General features: G+C 47.4%; 1 protein-coding gene across 4 annotated transcripts in view; it reads right to left on the bottom strand.

The window, feature by feature from the left end:
* Positions 1–13,903, bottom strand: part of LOC142575821 (uncharacterized) — a 262,670-nt gene that overhangs the window by 211,221 nt on the left and 37,546 nt on the right. The window lies entirely within an intron of this gene.

Here is a 13,903-nt window from a genome sequence, read left to right as displayed (position 1 = left end):
CGCCACATTGCACACACTGTTGCATTGGAACTTGAAAATACGTGGAGCAAATAAATACCGCTGGAAAAGTCGGCGAACGGCGCTGCGAAGCTGTTGGCAGGCCGCTTTTTGCCCCCCGCAAGATGGCCGCCGTCGGCTTCACCCGAGTCCATAGGCCGGCTTAGGCGACTTCCACTCCAGCAGCTTCGCTTTAACCTCCTCGTGTACTACGCATGCACAACGTGCGAAGCGAACATACCAGCGAAGAAACTAATGAGGGGAAGGAAAGATTACCAGAGAATAACTTTCCGGTTGTGGTGTACCGGGTCCGGTGCACTGGCTGCATGCAAGGTATACACACGTTAGGGGAAACCGGTGATATTGATATAAGACTTAAGCAGCACTGCTATACGATATCAAGAAAGAAAATTCATCGACAAAATGCTATCGCTAAGGCTCAAACCTCTGGCCAAAATAATAACTGGGATACTGCACGCATCATCGACACTGAGCGCAACCAGATGGCATGCCTTCATATAGTACGCATAATTATTGCACACTCAAACGACTGTGCAGTCGCTCAATCACAATGATGGCGTAGTACTCACTGATTACGGGCGCTGTCTGTGTCTATATTTAGAATTATATTGCGTGCAAACGTCACCCGTAGCAAGTGAACAAGGATCGCGTACGGGAGCCGAAACATCTTTTTCTTTCTTTTAACATTTAATTTTGTCGGTGTCCGTTATTCCGTGGCCGTAAGCATCCCCGTCAAGACCGGTTTTCGTCAAGCCTAAGATTTCACTGAGCTTCAGAATCTCCAAGCGCCGCTGTCTTCTAGACGCGCTCATTTCTACCGTCGGATAAACTCTCAATACCATACCTACCTCTTGGCGGGCATGTAGGTGCTCAAGCAAATTTCGGTACCCAGAGCGCTGTCTCACCGCGACCATTCGCCCGAAGGCTTGACGGCATGGGCAGCGATGCTGATGGGTAACACGATGAAGCCGACACTGCAGGACGCAGCCATCTCCCCACCCCAGGGCCAAGACGCCATCGCGGCCTCCATACGCCGCGCCGTTGGCGTGCCGGTCAACGAGTCGACTAGAGCAATGCAGTGAGTTCATAGTGGGGTTACGGCTGTTAGGATTGTCACTGTTGTCTGAGTATGTATGTGACTCACTCGTGAGTCGTCGCCAGGGTGAGTAATTAGTGAGTGAATCAGGCAGCGAGTAAGAAAACCAGTGCGACAACGCAAAACATAAAATTAAACAAATTCTGGGGCTTTGCGAGGTAAAACCACGATCTGATGATGACGCCCGCTGTAGTCGCGGGCGCCAGATCAATTTAGACCACCTTGGGTTCTATAACGTGGCCCCAATGCACAGTACATGGGCGTTTTTGCATTTCGCCTCAATGAAGTGCTGCCGCCGCGGCTGGGACTTGATCCCCCGACCTCGGATTTAGCAGAGCAACACCAAAGGCGCTAAGCAACCAGGGCCCTTGTGAGCGAGCTAGTTATTGAGTAAATCATGAAAGACCTTATAGTGACGGAGCCAGTGCAAGTCTGTGATAAAGCGAATGAAATGATATGTGTATGTAAATGCGAGAGTCAGCGAGTGAGTGAGTCCGTCACTCACTCACTCACTCACTCACTCACTCACTCACTCACTCACTCACTCACTCACTCACTCACTCACTCACTCACTCACACTTGCTTGCTTACTTTTTGGTGTCTGTTTTCAGATCACCCAAATCTTGCACTATTCTCCCTGCTATATCTTAATGTGAGGACCGCGGCCACATTTTTGTCCTATATCGCAAGATAATTGTGTCCATGTACTGTGTCCAGTGGAGCTACATTCCGCAATACACATCACGTTGCACTATCTCCTATCCAGAATTAAATCAACTTTTTCACCGAGATTTCAATATAACGATGTTCTCAGATCTCACTGGCGCTGATGATCACTGCCTCGATTGTATACAGGACGTGCACACTGTTTAACTGATGATGATAACCATTAAGCGGTAAACAGACAATTTTTCTTTACGCTTTCTTCGCGTACGACACTTTGGCCGCCCTTGGCCGAGCCCTTAACCTTTCTTTGTGTTTCATTTTTCTAACTGTTGCAGTTAGCTTCCAGAGCGGTATGCTTTACGAGCTGTAAATGATCTAGATTAGTGATTCTTGTAACTGCGATATTTTTTCGGAGCTTTAGTTAAATATTTAGTTGAGATCAAAATGCACTAGTGGAGCTTGGCAGGTAACGCCGCACACAGATCAACCAACTGCCAGTCTATGAGACTAACGCTATAGAGAGCCACGGATAATGAAAACATAATCGGCACCGTTACATCAGTCAAACGGAGTGGTGTGATTAGTAAATTGGCAGTTGTGATCAACTGGAATCAGGCCGGTGCAACTGAAGTTCTTTGGGCAAGGTCTCTATTTTCTGTTGTGCAATTGGGTTGATAGCGATTGCGATCCCAACACCGCTTACCTTACATAATCTAAACAAAACGTAACATTTAGCTTTATCCTCGTGCAGTCTGTCCTCTCCTTCGTTTTTTACTCGCGGCGTTTGGAAGCCGCAACGAAAGATGGAGTGATATTATCGTTTTCTACACACGCTGTTTGCCAAGAAACCCTTTATTACTGCAGCGGAGTGCCGAACCCCGCAGAAAACACCGCGACAGCTCGCAAACCCACTAAGGAGCATAGCGGACAGGCCTCCGACGGTAGTTCCACGAGGCGTTCGTCGCTGTCTTCGGCCAGCAAGGGGCTTCAGCAGCGGCAGACCAACAGACGGCTGTCCATCGTCGACTTCAAGCAGACACCCGCGTAAGTTAGACGGAATTCCAGCTGGCTCTGTAGTCAGCTTCGCACTTATGTAATTCAGAAGTAAGGCTGCGGTATATGCCGTACTCTTTAATAACAGCAGGTTTACACCACCAGGTCTCGAGGTCTATAGGGCGTCTGCCTTGTCAAGCGTCATAAAGGACTAATTTTTAGCTCGCGTACCCGTACGATCTAAGTAGCTGATATGACTTTGGTATGTCTTGCGATAGCTACGGGTTTACCTATAACTTTAATTGTTTTATATGTGCGTAACGTATGTTTTCTGTCTAAAAGGAGTGAGTAAATAAATATGCGCAAACGGCCCACGCCACCACACTGGCACCCGACCCTTTCGCAACTCCCCCGAGTGAAGTTGATATATCCATTTCAAGTGTTCACGAATGCTTTCTCATGACCGAATTCCTGCGTGACAGGGTCTGGAACACTTGTTGGTTTTCGAAACTCTCGTAGACGCGTGAAATGGAAGCCAAACAGCATTGCCTGCATAGCTCGTCAGAATTCAGAAATAGCACTCTAATCTATGGGAGCCGATGGCTCCTGGAAAGCTTTCACTCAATTTTTGCAATAAATCCAGCCACATTACTAAGCGCATTCGTTATAATACAATCCAAGAGGTTACCTTAGTCGAAAAAAAAACAGACTTTAAAATATACTTTTTTCAGACCGAAGGCTGAATTTTCAGACCTGCTGAATCGGACCTGTTTGGAGAGACCTGAGCACTGGTCCGCTCAAGTTCATCTTTTCCCATATTCACGAAAGCTTATAGGATATAATTTTTCGTGAGACTATTTTTTCAGCCGGTCCTAGTGCTGGACATATCATTAGCGAAGGCTGCCATCCAACGGCAAAGAGGACTTACGAGCAAAAAGCTTTGCAAATTTGACTTCTAGGGTGGTGTGCAGGGTTCCCTTTGTCTTTCGCTCGACTGAGTTTTCTCTAGGTCAGACACTCAACAAAGATAGTGCCGGAATGCGCGAAAGCAGCAGTCGATAAAATGTTGAGACAAAGCCACATATGTCACCAACCTGTGTGAACCCTGCGCATGCCTCTTCGTCGTTTCAAACACGAAAGACTGGACAATGATCCGCGCCAGCGGCGCCTATAGCTATCACCGTAATACCCCAGTAACGACACCGTCTAGCTATCTATCTACACACTCGGCGCCAGCCGCTTGCCACACCTTTCTGAGGCGCGTGACAGGCGTGTCTCCTATTTCAGACATATTGTTTGTCCATGCACCGCCGAATGCGAACAGTGCAGTCGGGGCGCATTCTCACGCCGATCCTTTCTTTTATTTCGAATACGTTGAGTGATAAAGGTTTTTTTTTTTCTCGATCACTTCTTTGCACCGGTAATACGCACATGGTGGAAGGATAAACTAATGAGATAATGCATCGACGGTTTGACCACGTGACCTACTTTTGGGCTGCCCGTGAAGTAACGCCCAAATGACGATCCGAAAAGTGAATCTATAGATAAGCCAACGAAACTGGAAACGTGTCGAGGGTTGAATTTTATCTCTTTCACCCGAATCTACATGTGCATTCATCAGAGGGTGTCACTAGAGTTCTCGGTGATCGCGAACTTTGCCAAACTGGGACTTTCCTGTGTAGCACACCTGGTCGTCAGGCCTTTCTCAAGGTCTTGTTCTCTGCGTCACAGTCAGCACAGTCACAGCGCAAGCTGCAGGGTGTTCTCGGTGAAGAATCTTGGCATCGTTTTCACGAGAACAATCTGAACTCTCTGGCTGGCATCGAACGGCAAACTGCGGCTTGCGCTGCTCTTTGCGCAGCGGTCTACTGAGCTCGACGTTGCCTGGTTGCAGCCACGCGCATAGCTCTTCGACTCGCTTCTTCGGTAGAGGTTCGTACCTTGCGAGGAGACGCCATAACGTGCGCCTAAGAGTAAACAGAGGTATTGAGGCTACGCGGCGCACGTGTCACATGCCTTCACACGTGGCACGATACGATGCAACCGCTACATGTCGTGACACCTGGCAGAATGCAATGCAACTGCAATGCAAAGTTTGCACGTATCGACGCTACGCGGCGTGCATCTCACATCGCGTGATTCCTCGCATGTTAGGACGCCTGCATAGATCATGTTTCCGCAGCAGCTAGCGCGCGCTGGCGTGGCGCAGTGGTAGAGAAGCTGACTCACATGCTAAGGGCGCGGCTTCCATAACGGCGGCAACTGCGATTTTTTTTTTTCCTACTCCTGGCGATAGCTCCGACGGACACCTGCGGCGGTGGCGGCGGACAGGATCACCGACTCAAAAGGCTATCTGATTGAGCCCATAACAGCTCACGCTGTAAAACCAAACGCAGAGCAAAAAAGGCGCATACAGGGCGCCAAATGTATCACCTGACATGTTCAAACATGGATCACGGTCTCTATTGCAAGCCTAATTGCAACTGTTTAGGCATGCGATTCCGAGATGCAGCATTCTGGCTCGTCCTCTAGATTTCATCGCTCTCCTTTACTCTTTGTGTTTTCTTTTTTTTTTTTGTGCCTTGCCTATCTTTCATTTTCCTTCCTTTTTTTCTGTCCGTCTGGTCACTGAACTATTCCGTAGCTTTGTAAGCACAAGGAAGCAAGAAGTTTCCAGTTTAATGAGGTTCCCAAGGGCGGTGAAATTTAACAATTCTCACTCACCCACTCTCACTCACTCACTCAGTCACTCATATCGCGACGCGTGGTGGCGACGCAGGAGCGAAGCGACGCCCAAGAACGTCACCGTTGCCGCCATCTCCGCGGCGGAATCCCCTACAGGCGAGTCTGCGACTCTGGCCACTGTGAACACGTTCGTGCCGCCCATGCGCAAGCCTCCGTGGGCGCAGCGTCTGCTGCTCCAAGCGGAGCTAGGAGTCGCCATAGGACGTAAGGACAGCAGCCTCGACTCGTTATGCTCCTCGCTGGCGCGTGCCTCCAGCATCGGTGAGTCCGCGCTGTTGCTTGACCATGGGCCGTGTTGTCTACATCGATCACTTTAGGGACACCACTTGTAGTTGGCGTTGAGTCATTGGCTGTAAGACAGCAGACCGTATTGCTGTCACTCTCTCTACCCGGGCGTCACGTCGGAGATTACAGAGATGTGTGTTTTTTTCCTGCACACCAGACCAACGTTACTAGACTAGCCTCAGTTGTAAAACTCCTCGCCCGCGTGCTTACAGCCGCTGTCGCCACTTCTGTGACAGCCGCCAGAGGGCAACGCTGTTCCATCGGGCTCCACTGCAGACGCCTCGTCACAGCCTTGAGCTCGTGCGGACGGGCAGTTTGCGCGTGTTTCATGCTCGCTGGCGTTCTCCCTTGTCCGAATTAGTGATACCACGAGAAAGCGGTATCCACCTACAGCAACAAGATTTATCGCGCCAGTTCGTTAATACTGAAAGAAGGGTAAACTACACGAAAGGAAGAAACGCATACAGCGAAGCGCAGAAGCTGCGTTTCGAAATGTTGTTTCTTCCTGTCGTCTTAACGTTTCGCGGAGTTTAGGCCCACGACCCTGAATATCGGGCCAAAGTGCGTGATTGTAGGATGATCTTCATCCCTACCGAAGCTTCTCACCACGCCAAAGAAGCGCTACAAAAAGAAAGGTGAGGTTGGTCTTTGTACACACAAGCCACACACGCAAAAAAGAAGTCGGATTTTTTTATTCCGCGAAGATGCTTAATCAGCGAAGCTGAAACGTGCGGCCCCTGTGTTTATCACTGGATTAATCCCGAGGGTTCATTAAAGTATTTCTCAGTTACGAGGTTACACACACAATCGGCTGCGACAGAGAACGACGTCACTGACGGTATGTCCGCAGTTGTCGCTTGCGTTCGATGTCTCGAGTTTGCTCGGCGGCGTGGTTAGCAGCCTTCGCCTGCGATTTGCTGCTTGTGATTATTCGAAATTAAATTTCTTCAAAATTAAATCTTTCCGTTACGTATGACCACGAGTGGCTCATACTCCCTTAAGCAACGGCTCATACCCCCGTAAACGCGGCCTCCCCATTACGACGACAGAAGTGAAGTGAAATTCTACGCTGGAAAGATGAATGGCCACACAGCCAGCTGTGGAAGACGACGACGAACGCGGGAGCAGTGGCACGAGCGCGTGCCGTTGATTTCGCACTGAGTTCCCGGTCGGCACGAGGAATCGCTCTGTTTCACGCCGAGCGAATCGTCGCATTGCTGGGAGCACAGAAAAAGTGGTGCGCCGAACTGTCGATATCGTTCCGATAGCGGCCTATGCAGCCAGGTACGCAGCACGTCGGCATCGTCTGCTGGTATTCTTAAGAAACTCGGCGAAGGCTACAGTTTCGCGGATGACATGTTTGCTGAAATTCGCCGCCAGCAACGAACCACAGAATACACCAACGCTGCACCGCGTGCTTAGTCCGGCCCGCCCGCGTAGCCAGCTAGTGAGGAAGTGAAGCCGGGCGCGACTGCAGCGCCACAAACGCGCGGGCGGGTGGCGGTTCCGCACAACGGCGCCGAGTTTTAAAACTGAAGCTAGTCTAGTAACGTTGCACCAGACAAAGGTCATTTCACTATATCCGCTACTGTGTTCATGCTCATAGTTCCCACGATCGCGTTTTATGGTGCAGATCATTCAGTGTAATAGTTCGCACTGTTATTTTTTGTCTGGTTACCAATATGAAAAAAAAATGCCGAATTTACCTTAGTCGGCGTCTGTCTTGATGCCCACATCGCCACACCCAGCGAATATAGCAGATGCCAATCGCGAAGACCTCGCTCTGTCGTACAGCAGACTTATGGCAAGAGGCCTAAAGGTAGTAAACTGTTCTTTTCTTCTGCTTAAGAGTGAGGTAAGACAACAGTGCTAAGTCTGATATTGAGCCATCCGGACCATAAAGTGTGATCTCACTGCGACGTTTGAGCAAAAACCGATATGTGGTAAGCATGAATTTTTTTTTTATTATGCGCATGCAAAACGCACACATCTGTATGTCACGTGACATCAGTGAAAGTACTCCCGATAGTGATCGATGTAGAAAACGACCCTTGTGCACACTGGTTGCATAATTAGGAGAGCCAAGTATATGCACAACATGAAACCGTGAAGAAAGCATCAAACCTAATCGACGTACGCTTACCTCTTCTGTACACAGGTCAGTATCAAGCAATGTTGGACATTCAGCGTCGGAAAGAGGCCGTAGACAGGTAAGGAATCGCTAGAAAAAAAAGTTTACTTTATCTAATTATTTGTAACCTGTATGCAGTGATTTCTTTGTATTTCAGACACTATAATTTTTAGAAAACCTAGAATATTTACTCAAATTCCGTTGCCTCTGATAAATTATCTGACCAGGGGCACATAATTTGCAAGAGACGCCAAAACGGTTCGCTCGCTAATTAAGCAGCATCGAATAAATACCAAATTAGAAACTTAACGGCCGTAGTTTGTGTTGGAAAGTTCGAAGGAGTCGTCCTTACAGCCTATTTACTTCTTTGTACATTTCAGCATGACCATGCAGACCGAAATACCTGGTGTCAAATCATTCGCACAGTTTTTACCTAATTACGCACGGGGCATACTATGTATATCGAGTTGGTGCCTTGCTCAACTCCCTATTGGACAGATAACCACTTAAGCAGCAGGAACGAGACTGGTTTACTGCCCCGCTATACAGTATCCCGCATAACTTGAGCCAAGAATTTAAAAATGAAAGGCACGTCGGAAGCGAATTTAACCGAACCCATACTATTCACAATAGCCTATAGTAATTCAGACAATTTATTGTTTTCCAATAACTCACTAATTAATTCAGTTTAATTACCCTTTTTAATTACCGGCTGACTACCTCAAGCATCATACGCAGATTTTTAGAGCACCTTCACAAACCACCGATCGATTGGTTTCCTTTACGATACATCTCACGTAGTCCTTTTTTCTGGTTTGCAAAGAAAGCCCGCGAAATTAAAAAAAAAGAACACGTGACGGAGCGCTTGCGCAGTGGCATCGTGCTGCTCTCAAGCGTGCGTTCGGGGAACAAGGTCGGCTGTATCGTGGCCTCCGCGATCGGCTCCGGCGGCGCGCCGTTGCCGATCGCGGAGGCCACAGCTGTATCGTAACTGGCGACGAGGCAGCAGCAGGGCGTTCTTTATTTCATCGGCAGCACTCGGCCGGCAGCATGCATTTTCGCCGTCATCCGACGGGAGCCGTCCTTGTTCACTTAACGCGCCTTTGAGAGGAGCACGATACCACTGCGCAAGCGCTCCGTCACGTGTTTTTTTTTTTTTTTTGTATTTCGCGGGCTTTCTTTGATACCCGGAAAAGAAAGGCTACGTGAGATGTATCGTAAAGGAAACAACTGGATTGGTTTTTCTGAAGGTTCTCTACAAATCTGCGTAACACACATGGGATCCTCAGCCAATAATTTAAGGCTGGGTCATCATCATCATCATCAGCCTGGTTACGCCCACTGCAGGACAAAGGCCTCTCCCATACTTCTCCAACAACCCCGGTCATGTACTAATTGTGGCCATGCCGTCCCTGCAAACTTCTTAATCTCATCCGCCCACCTAACTTTCTGCCGCCCCCTGCTACGCTTCCCTTCCCTTGGGATCCAGTCCGTAACCCTTAATGACCATCGGTTATCTTCCCTCCTCATTACATGTCCTGCCCATGCCCATTTCTTTTTCTTGATTTCAACTAAGATGTCATTAACTCGCGTTTGTTCCCTCACCCAATCTGCTCTTTTCTTATCCCTTAACGTTACACCTATCATTCTTCTTTCCATAGCTCGTTGTGTCGTCCTCAATTTGAGTAGAACCCTTTTCGTAAGCCTCCAGGTTTCTGCCCCGTAGGTGAGTACTGGTAAGACACAGCTATTATATACTTTTCTCTTGAGGGATAACGGCAACCTGCTGTTCATGATTTGGGAATGCCTGCCAAACGTACCCCAGCCCATTCTTATTCTTCTGGTTATTTCAGTCTCATGATTCGGATCCGTGGTCACTTCCTGCCCTAAGTAGATGTATTCCCTTACCACTTCCAGTGCCTCGCTACTTATCGTAAACTGCTGTTCTCTTCCGAGACTGTTAAACATTACTTTAGTTTTCTGCATATTAATTTTTAGACCCACTCTTCTGCTTTGCCTCTCCAGGTCAGTGAGCATGCATTGCAATTGGTCCCCTGAGTTACTAAGCAAGGCAATATCATCAGCAAATCGCAAGTTACTAAGGTATTCTCCATTAACTTTTATCCCCAATTCTTCCCAATCCAGTTCTCTGAATACCTCCTGTAAACACGCTGTGAATAGCATTGGAGATATCGTATCTCCTTGCCGGACGCCTTTCTTTATTGAGATTTTGTTGCTTGCTTTATGGAGGACTACGGTGGCTGTGGAGCCGCTATAGATACCTTCCAGTATTTTTACATATGGCTCATCTACACCCTGATTCCGTAATGCCTCCATGACTGCTGAGGTTTCGACTGAATCAAACGCTTTCTCGTAATCAATGAAAGCTATATATAAGGGTTGGTTATATTCTGCACATTTCTCTATCACTTGATTGATAGTGTGAATATGGTCTATTGTTGAGTAGCCTTTACGGAATCCTGCCTGGTCCTTTGGTTGACAGAAGTCTAAGGTGTTCCTGATTCTATTTGCAATTACCTTCGTAAATACTTTGTAGGCAACGGACAGTAAGCTGATCGGTCTATAATTTTTCAAGTCTTTGGCGTCCCCTTTCTTATGGATTAGGATTATGTTAGCGTTCTTCCAAGATTCCGGTACGCTCGAGGTCATGAGGCATCATGAGGGTAATCAAACTTAATTTATTAGATAGTTATGGGTAAAACAAAAAAGTGTCTGAGTCATTATAGGCTATTGCGAATACTGTGCGTTCGGTTGAATTAGCTTCCGATGCGCCTTTCATTTTTAATTTCTTGGCTCAAGTTATGTGGGACACCCTGTATATGATGAGTTTATTTTACGCAGCATATTACGTAACGGGGGTTTACGCCGCGAGCCGCGCACGTAGCCGGGCAAATTGCACGAGTAACCTGACGTCAGTTATGTCGGACCTAAACGACCAATTTAATATGTAGAAACAGGGAACTGCTCTTTTTATGATTGCTTCCTTCAACTTTCGATTATATACATGTGCCGTACATTTCGGTAATTTGGAAGTTAATTGATTTAATTAGTTTAATCAACGAATGGCTTGTTTTAGTATCCATTGCAAATTATGTCCACCTAGGCAGATGATTCCTTTGTAGTGTCGGGATTTCAGTACATTTTATAAGCTTTTTATTTAAGTGTTCGAAGTAACAATAAAAATGCCGCATATAATTAAAGAAAGCATCCTTCCTCATTCCAGTGCTGCTATTGTCTGCGACAGCATCTACAGCGTTGACTAACATTTCTTAGTGAAGGAATTCGCTGCGCAAGCAAACGCTACCCAGGGACACGTACACATGATGAGCGCTCGTTCTTTCAATGTGCAGCCAATTCAATCCACAAAAGACCTTCAAACTGCAACGTGTCCTCTCCATTGAATCCATTAAGCAGCATTATTCACCAAGGTTTTATTATTAATTTATAGGTTTCTACTATTACAATACGGTCACCATTACTGCGAAGGGAAGCTTAGACTGAATAAAGAAAGAAAGGCGGAAAAAAAACGGAAAAAAATCTTGGGAGTCGCTTAAGCTTCGCATTTAAGACTAGAACGCAATGGCGTCCCTGACTGTTTCTCACGCTTCCCGGTGACTGCAGCTTACGCAACGATTATCTTTACCGGTAAGCGCTTGCGGCGAACGCTGTGCGCGAAGGCGAGCTTTCTGGTTCTTTCTTTTTCTTTTACCCCGGCCGGCACCGCCGCTGCCGTGGATGGTAGGAACGCGCCGCGCGCCGCTCTGCAATTGGTAGTAAAGGCCTGAGCTCCGCGCTGTGATTCGTGGACACGTTTCGTTCACGGTGAACTCAATCTCCACGCCGCTTTCGCCGTGGTCACTGCGCAAAGGGGTCCTTCACGCTATCGTTTTAATTCACCAGATACGCTTAAGAATGCCTACGTCTGGGAATGCCAAAACTTTTAGAGCCCCTTTGGTGAAGTGTTTCGCCGAATTCCTCGTCGGCACAAGCTCTCGCCTGCGTTCTAACTGCGCCGCGGTAAGGCCAAATAAATACGCGCCAAGCGCCTCAACTCGCTCGCTTACCCGCGATGAGGTCTTAACTCGAAGGACCGCTCAGAGGCGTTCAATTGGACATTAATGCTTATTACTTTATGCACTGATATTATGCGCTCGTGACGTGGCACCACCTCATCCCCATTGGCTGCGCCGTCACGTGTCCAACGACGCACGCACTAGGCCGCACCCTTAGCCAATCAGAACCGTGCAGCCGCCCTGTCGCCAGGGAAGCAGGCTCGTCTCGCACCCCGGAGTACCGGGTTCGATTCCCGGCCAGACCGAAATTTAGCAAAATTTACTTTTCGAAGCCATTAAGTTACCTTGTTTAAGGGAACCTTGCCCAGGAATCTGACGTCCATCCGAGCATTTCCGTGACGTGTTTTTATTATTTGCGCCGTTGGTCATTTCTGGTACCACAATTCGGCCACGCCGCCGACTACGCCGCATTTTTGCGTAATGGGGCATATGATGCTCTCGCATTAAACAGCTTTATGGTGGGCGGCTTCGCGTCGATTTTCCGTACGAGCTTACACCGTCGCAATCTGATTTTGACAGCATGTCTAGTTTATCAGCAGAGAAGTACTTCGGTAATCACTTCTCAAAAGCGGTTTGGATAAGCGAAATGAAGAGCCCAAATAGCCCCCTTGGAACCTTTCCTTTCCTTTGTTTGTTTAATTTAAGAGGAGCAGCAACTGTGTTGTTGCTGCTCCTCTTGGGCTGCGCCACTACGTGAATCAATCAAGTCTGGAGCGCGAGTTAATGAAGGAATTAAGCCAATAGGAGTCACTTGTTTCCTCAATGCCGTGGTGCTAAACGGTGGGAGCATGACTGAAGAACATCCCAGCGTTAATGTAAGTTCTGCAATGCAGCGCATACGTTGGAGATAATTAATACCCGTGAAAAGTGGTTTAAACCTGTCTATAAATATAACTTTTTTTTCTTCTTTTATTATAATAATCTGTCATCTGTACAAGTTGTATATTTCGTTCCACTCCCTTCTGTAACGCCTTCGGGCCTTGAAGGTGCAATAAATAAATAAATAAATAAGTAAGTAAATAAATAAATAAAGATAGTTAACTCATGCCCTTGCACCCTTTTTGCGTGTTCGTGGGTGAGTTATAGACAGATTTACACCCCTTTTCACTTTTAAGGGGGTAAATTATTTTACAATGCAGGCGATATTTCTCAACGATTTCTAAATCGCAGAATTATTTCCTATAGCGAATAGGTACTTTGCAGTGTGTTCAAAACAAATTGCCGCAGGATTTTATTTACTTATTTATTTATTTATTTATTTATTTATTTATTTATTTATTTATTTATTTTACAGAAAGCACGTGGCCATTCGAAGCGCGTTTCTCCTGGCCGTCGCCATAGTGACCGCGCTGGGCAACATTGTCAGTCTCGCCCGCCTGCCCACGCGGAAGATGTTGATCAGACAGCTGACCAGGTGAATAACACGAAAGTTGCCGCACTCGAGTTCTGTTATGACGTTTTCTCTTTATGGAGTTTGGTTACGAAGGTCGCTATGGAAGAACTTGCACTGCGGTCAGCCGCGGCCACGGTATTAGGTCTGTAGGGCAGCTCGCTGCAACGTCACAAATATTGGCAGCGACTACTCGGGTCTAGTTGATTATTTAGCCATAAAAAAGAATCCTACTGCATCAAAAAAAAAACAATGCCGGCCAGTCGGACGCCTTGTGGCAATCGATGTTATGCGAAGCAGTGTGCGGGGAGCCCACCAATGTAACGAAACGACCATGAGAGCACCAAGACGTACGCGGCTGTTTCATGAAGCACATGACACGCATATCATGATAGTCATGTCATGACGTATCATTTATGTTCGTCATACAGTCTCGACACACTGTGCAAATTTTGGTACCTACCAAGTTAACGAAACGACCATGA

The sequence above is a fragment of the Dermacentor variabilis genome, chromosome 3, assembly GCF_050947875.1.
Source record: "Dermacentor variabilis isolate Ectoservices chromosome 3, ASM5094787v1, whole genome shotgun sequence".
In the NCBI taxonomy this organism is placed as follows: domain Eukaryota; kingdom Metazoa; phylum Arthropoda; class Arachnida; order Ixodida; family Ixodidae; genus Dermacentor; species Dermacentor variabilis.
Note: the sequence above shows the minus strand (reverse complement) of the source record. Positions and strands in the feature narration are given on the sequence as shown.